Source organism: Anarrhichthys ocellatus, unplaced genomic scaffold, assembly GCF_004355925.1.
Source record: "Anarrhichthys ocellatus isolate YVR2014 unplaced genomic scaffold, GSC_Weel_1.0 scaffold23, whole genome shotgun sequence".
NCBI classification, from domain to species: Eukaryota; Metazoa; Chordata; class Actinopteri; order Perciformes; family Anarhichadidae; genus Anarrhichthys; species Anarrhichthys ocellatus.
Window position 1 is genome coordinate 2925389 of NW_022280053.1, and position 6509 is coordinate 2931897.

The following is a 6509-nucleotide window of genomic DNA, read 5'->3' on the forward strand; positions in this document are numbered from 1 at the left end:
TTTTTTTTTTTTAATGTACTCTGATGTCAATGAGCAGCTGTCATCCTGCTGGCATTTCAATTTCAGGTCGGATGTGCAGGAAATTGCTTTTATTCTTGACTCAAACTCTTCTAGGATGGGAATGATACCTGTGTTTTGGGTCTCCAACATGATACTACATAGTATATATTCAACATAATGCAGAGTGTGGTTAATGAGGTACTGTCGGAGCTCCTTTGGCCATTTCATGGAAGCATGGATTCAACAAGGTGCTGTAAACGTTCCTCTGGGAGGGTTGGTCCATGCTGACTCCGTAGTGATGCATTCATGCTCCTATCAACACATTCCACATCATCCCAAAGGTGCTCTGTTTGGTCGAGATATGACGAGTGCACGAGCTGAGGAAGAAAAACTGAGGTCACTGCCATGGCTCCTAAAACCATCTTGAACGGATGTGTGCATGTGAAATGGCATTCTTATCTTGCTGCATGTGTTCATTTCAACAAATAAAAGTGCACTGTCATGAAGGCCACATCCTGACCCTGTCACCAGCACATCACATTGCAAACCAGGATTTCTCATCTCCTCAGTCACCCAGCTCTGGTGATGTCTCGCCCTCATTTTCTTGACTGGAGTAGAAATTGGCATAGCCCTCTGCGGCTGCGGCCCATCCAATTCAAGGTTAAATGATCTGTGCTTTATAAAATGTCCTTCTGCGCACTGCTGTTGTACTGGGCTGTCATTTATTTGTGGCCTGTTAATTTGAACAAGTTTTGTCAGTCTCCTCTGACTTCTCTCATGAGCCACCGAGTTGCCGATTCTCAAAGCAGCAAGTGGAATCTTGAGGTGTCAAGTCTGCTTAAACGATCCCTTCTATTGTTTCTGTCTCAATCTGTTGTGAACTGTGAAGCAGAAACGCAGTAGAATCATCTTTAAAGGGTGTTACTTTGAACTATTGTAATTAGTTATCAGCATTGATATGTAGTCTTTCAATTCATTTGAACTCTCACTAACAAAAATGCAATGTGAAATTTAAAAACATAATCACACAGAACAAAAAAAATACACTTTCTGCTGCTTTCCAAAGAATCGCACTAAATCAATAATATTTCTAGGTTTTCTCGCCGGCTAGATCAAGGTTTAAAATTATGTTTATATTTCTTACTAGCTGCTTCTCAGTGCAGTTGAGCAGCACAATATTTGACAATTACTGTATCCAGCTTGAAGGAGTGATAGAAAAAAGCAAGATGTCTTCAGAAGAAAACATTGAGGTGTATATGCCCCCCAGATTGTTAACATGACCCCTTTCAGCAAATAACTCCACTCACATGCACACCTTTGTCGGGAAAAAAAAACAATTTTGCCCTCAGCTCTGCTGCTAGATGGATGTTTTAGTCTTGCAGGAAACTTGATACTGTAGTGCCCGACAACCCCAGGAGGAAAGCTGTCTGAGATGCTGGAAGTGGAGTGTCTAGAGCGAACAACCCCAGCAAACTAAAAGTCCCTTGAATCAAACGCCCATTTTAGCTTTCAGTTTAAGAGCAACTGAACTCCTTAACTTTACATGCTTTATAACTTTGCCTTATTTATGCGTGACCCACGGTCTGAGTCACTTAGCTGTTGGCTTAAATTGGAAGGTACCTCAGAAGATGGATACTGAGTGCATGTATTTCATCTTTATTGCAAAAAGGGAAGTGTGAAAAAACCCAAAGTTCACCCCATTTAGATTATATCATTCGGTGTCATGATCTGTCTTTTTCTAGAACAGGTGAAACGTGTGTATTTTATGTTATCGGTGGCTGTTATTTTTAAAAGGAAAGAGTAGGACGCTTTGTGGCTGTGTTGAGCAGAAAATCTACAGTGATGTAAGTCAGCTCTGTCATCCTCAGAATCCAGGATGACACATATCCTCTCATGGTTTTAAAACACTTAGTAACCTTTCTTGACATATTGGAGGGAAAGCGTCTCTGTTTCCAGCCACGCTTCCTGTGTGATCTGGTTGGTCCATCACAACTATTAGATGGTTTGCCATTTATTTTTGTTCATACCTTCATGCTGAACCATAATATGAAATATATCTACTTGATGGATCGACAACATATTTTATATTCATGTTCATGGTTCCCAGAGGATGAATCCTAATAACTTTGGCAATCCTCTGTAATGCCACCAGGAGGTTGTCATTTCGTTTTTTGTGTGAAATGTCTCAACAATTATTGGATGAATTGCCATCAAATTTGATACAGACGTCCATGTCCCTTTCCAGATAAACTGTAACTTCGGTTGTTACTTTCCATTAAGTCAAAATTTTAAATCTTGCTATGGCTTAGGACCAATTACCTGCCGAACTAATGCTATTCCCATCAGTTACCAATTATGGTAATTCTTTATCCTTTGTTGAGGTAAATGTTTCAACAAATGTCAGACATCCCTTACTCCTGCTGAGCGATCACAGGACCCCGTCTCTCCCGCCGGGCTGTTGATCAATTAGACAGACAGATAGTCAGACAGATAGATAGGCAGCCAACCAAACGGAGATATAGGCAGAATGATGATAATGCCGAGGCAATGTAATGCAGTGTCTATGTGGGACCCACTCCCCAACCTCAATCCATCCCCCTTCCCCACCATCACACACATGCACACAAATAGGCCTGAGCTTCTTTCTAATTTTAAAGATAAACATCACTGAGTGAAAACGGAATTGGAAATTAATCACAGCTATAAATTAAGTCACCTTTAGGGGTATCCTTCTCCCTCATCCACAGAGTTACAGGTAGCTGAAGTTACTCTATGTGCAGAGCTGCAGGATATAGAAGAATTTGAATGATGACAAATAGCATAATATGTTTTGCACACAAAGCAGGGTTTGGGGCAGATTTTTTTTTATTTTTTTTACAACTGTGAGCCACAGAGACACAGTGAATGGTGGTGATGGCAGTATGTGCCACACAATAAAGCTGCTTTCCATCGCTTTGGGCACACTTTACTGCTGCTCTTGATATCAGTATTAAAAGTGATTTGCAGCTCCGTATGTGGCAAGGAATCAAAACTTAATTTAGGCAGATAAAGATGCCATTTGGGAGGGAGATAAAGTGCTGCATCATGGGAGATGTGTTCCCCAGCCTGCTCTCAGCTCCTCACCCTCACTGCGCCCTCAGATTTACTAGCTCCCTTTTCCTGCTCCATAAAACAGCAAATCTGCTCGCCAGGCGACACAGGCAAATGTTAATGGATTCATTTGTCAAGAACCTTCCACTTATTTACAATCCGCTTCCATTACAGTCGCTCCTCCTGTAAGAGAAAAACCAGTGGCCAAAGTCAAAATATCGATTTGCCTGTCCATCACAATAGTGAGTCATCCTGTAAAACCACAACGCCATAGACAGTGCTGCCACCAGCAGTGTGTTTCAACATGACAGTTAGATCATCACAAGTTATTTTTGTGGATGGTGGATGATTATGTAATGTAAATAGACATACATATAATAAAATATCAGCGCAATTCATCAATTGCAATTTTTGAAATGAAAATAATTTAATTACCATCTCCATTATCTGCAAGTGATGTGATGAAATTACATTATTAGTCAGTGTCCCAGCGCTGAAATCTGTTTTCATTTGGGGGTTTTTTTTTGTGTCATGCCCACACAAAACTTCATTTCTGGTGTCAGGGAATATCTGTGAAATAATTTGCCCGCCTCACAGAATTAATGAACTTTACACAGCAAGGGATGATGTAAACATGGGGAATGTTTTATTTATTCAATATTTTTAGTGTGAGTCATGGGGTTTAAAATATTTTTCATGGGGTATGTCTTACTGGGAGAATGGTTTTACCAGTTTGAGCTGAAATAAAGTTTCTGTTTCTTCCATGAGAGAAGCTTGAAGGAGGGGCCGTTTGTTCTGACCACATATACAGTACAAAGAGTAATAAGGGTTGATTATATATTGGCATGCTGCAGCTCCTTAGACCGCCAGGGCAGCTCCAGTGTGACTGCTGACACAAGCCAGACCTTGACCCTGTGCACCAGCCACTGATAGTTCAGACTTCTCATTTGAACACTTGGCCTGGAGGAAGATGAGCTCCCCACTGTGCAACAGACCAGACATCCCCTTCAACACATCTTACATCTTCTCCACTGCCCGGGTTTGGCTGTGCTGTGGCCACAGAATCAAAGTTTGAAGCTCCACTCTGTTTAGTATCTGTCCAAACCTTCCAAGATCAGATCTGAGCCAAGCAGATCTCACAATCTGAGCAGAAATATGACCAAAAGATTCACGGCTACTGATATGGTAGCAGTAAGTACAGTAGTAGTAGTAGTAGTAGTATAGAAACACTTCATTAATCCCTCCTGGGCATAATTCTTTATCACAGAAACATCAAAAGCGAGACGCAGTGCCAAACATAAGCAGGTCACACACACACCAACCACTCATACATATGCACTGCCAATTTACTGATTCCAGATAGCATCCTGCATATTATGCAAAAAAATGCTAGTGCAAAGTTCATTCCTGGAGAAATAAATAAAATTAGTTGTTTATCACTTTTTCCATGAACTATTCTTTTATACAGGAGGATGCTTTCATTTTTGTTCCTCTATGCTTAGAGTTTCTGATGCCATTGTTGGATTTATTGTGAAACTGAAGCTCATTAAGGCTCTTAAGATTCAACAACACATAAGTAGCAGCCTGGACCAGTGGCATTTCACCATTAGAGCAGAACAACAATATCCGCAAGGCAGCTACAGGAGGTCTGTGATTCGTTGTTTAATAAACACTGAGTACATCTTTGAAGAAAAGTATTTACTCTCTTTCCACAGCATGCTGTGACTCAAATCCATAGAGGTTGCTGCATGGCCTTTGCTAATTATGTAAAAGCCTCCGATTATCTCTTGCTCACCTCGGCTCAGAGGCCAGACTCTCGCAGCATATACAGCACTGCAACATCTTACAAGCTTTCCACACATCTGTTTCCTTCCCCATCATTTCCACTTTCCTCCTCGTTCTTTTTCCTTTTTCTACAGTCCCCACCTCCCATCCGGGGAAATGGTTTGGCCTTTCTGAAGTAAACAGGCATTAATCACTCCTTGAGAGGGAATTGTCTGAGGGACAGCCCACGGCATTTGAAGGGGGCCACACAGATGCACATGGGACCAGGAGATAGATCCTGTAGGGTTGCCGGGTGCTATGGCCCCCTATGGGATGTCTACCGCACCAGCTGATGGGGTCAGCGTGTCCACCTTGGGTAAGTGTGTCAAGGACAGTGAGAAGAGGAGGTGGCACTTCGGCTTGGGGTGAAATATGCTGCTGTAAACTAGAGCAGTGGGTGGACAAAATAAAATCATTGTTTTTCTTTCGTGTCTCTTGTTCCCCTTTTTACAACAATACAAGTAGTTCACACATTTGGTTAAAGCATTAATTAATGAGTGATCCGTCATGAATATGAGAGAGTGAAAAAAAACATCAAGCACTTTCACTGGTAAATGCCAGAAAAAAACCTCCATAAAATGAATACATTTCAAATCTCCAATATTTACCCCAAAATCTTCTCTCAGCAGAAGGTTTATATACTTAACCTCAAAATAATGTAAACCGTCTATGAAAAAATTGAGGACAAATATTTCAGATTTCTTAATTTTTGATGTACTGTGCTAATTGTTAGCTCTCAAAAAGATGAATAACACAATCTAACGCAGTTTATGAAACATAATTGCCTTTTTAATCTTGAAAGAGTATTTTTAGAGTTCTTTATGAATGGCGTAAAAAAATTATATTTCAAATGGATGAAAAAAACTGAGGATATTGTTGACTGCTAATTGGGATGATGTTTTTTGTTTTACAGACTATTCTATGAGCCTATAAACCAATATGTTATTACTCATAGCATATGTGTTTTAATTTGAATTATCCCATACACATTGTATTATTGCATGTTACGCATACACGCCTTGTATTGAAACCCAAAATATGAGCAAGGGTTTATAAAGTCAAGTATATTCTGACACAACCTGACATTAGCAATCTCAACTAATTGGTTCTAGTATATACTCATGACATGTTTTATGACACATTGTGGCACAAATATGCTGCTCAATGACCACAGACCATTGTCATTCATTATGATCATCTGCTATTTAATTAAAATCCCCAGTGTTTGGCAACCAGGATTTACTGTATGCAACCCAGTATTTTACAGTCCAATGACAGCTTTGTGAGACTTGTTCATGTAGGTCTAGAGTGGCATTTTTACTGCCAAAGAATCAACTTTAACAACAGAAAATGAAGCGCAATCAACAGAAAAGCCAGAGAAAAATGCATCACATTACAGAAGAGAGCGGTTGATTTACAATGGTGCGGAAATAAAACACCAATTTTCTTTCTTTCAATTTCTTATTATCGGTGATGTTGCCAAGGTCTACAGAGACTTTTGAGTAAGACCATTGTGATAATTAAACACAAGTACTGCTTCAGAGAAACTTGATGAAAGTACATGAGCGGATAATTCTAGACAAATTAAGGCTAGT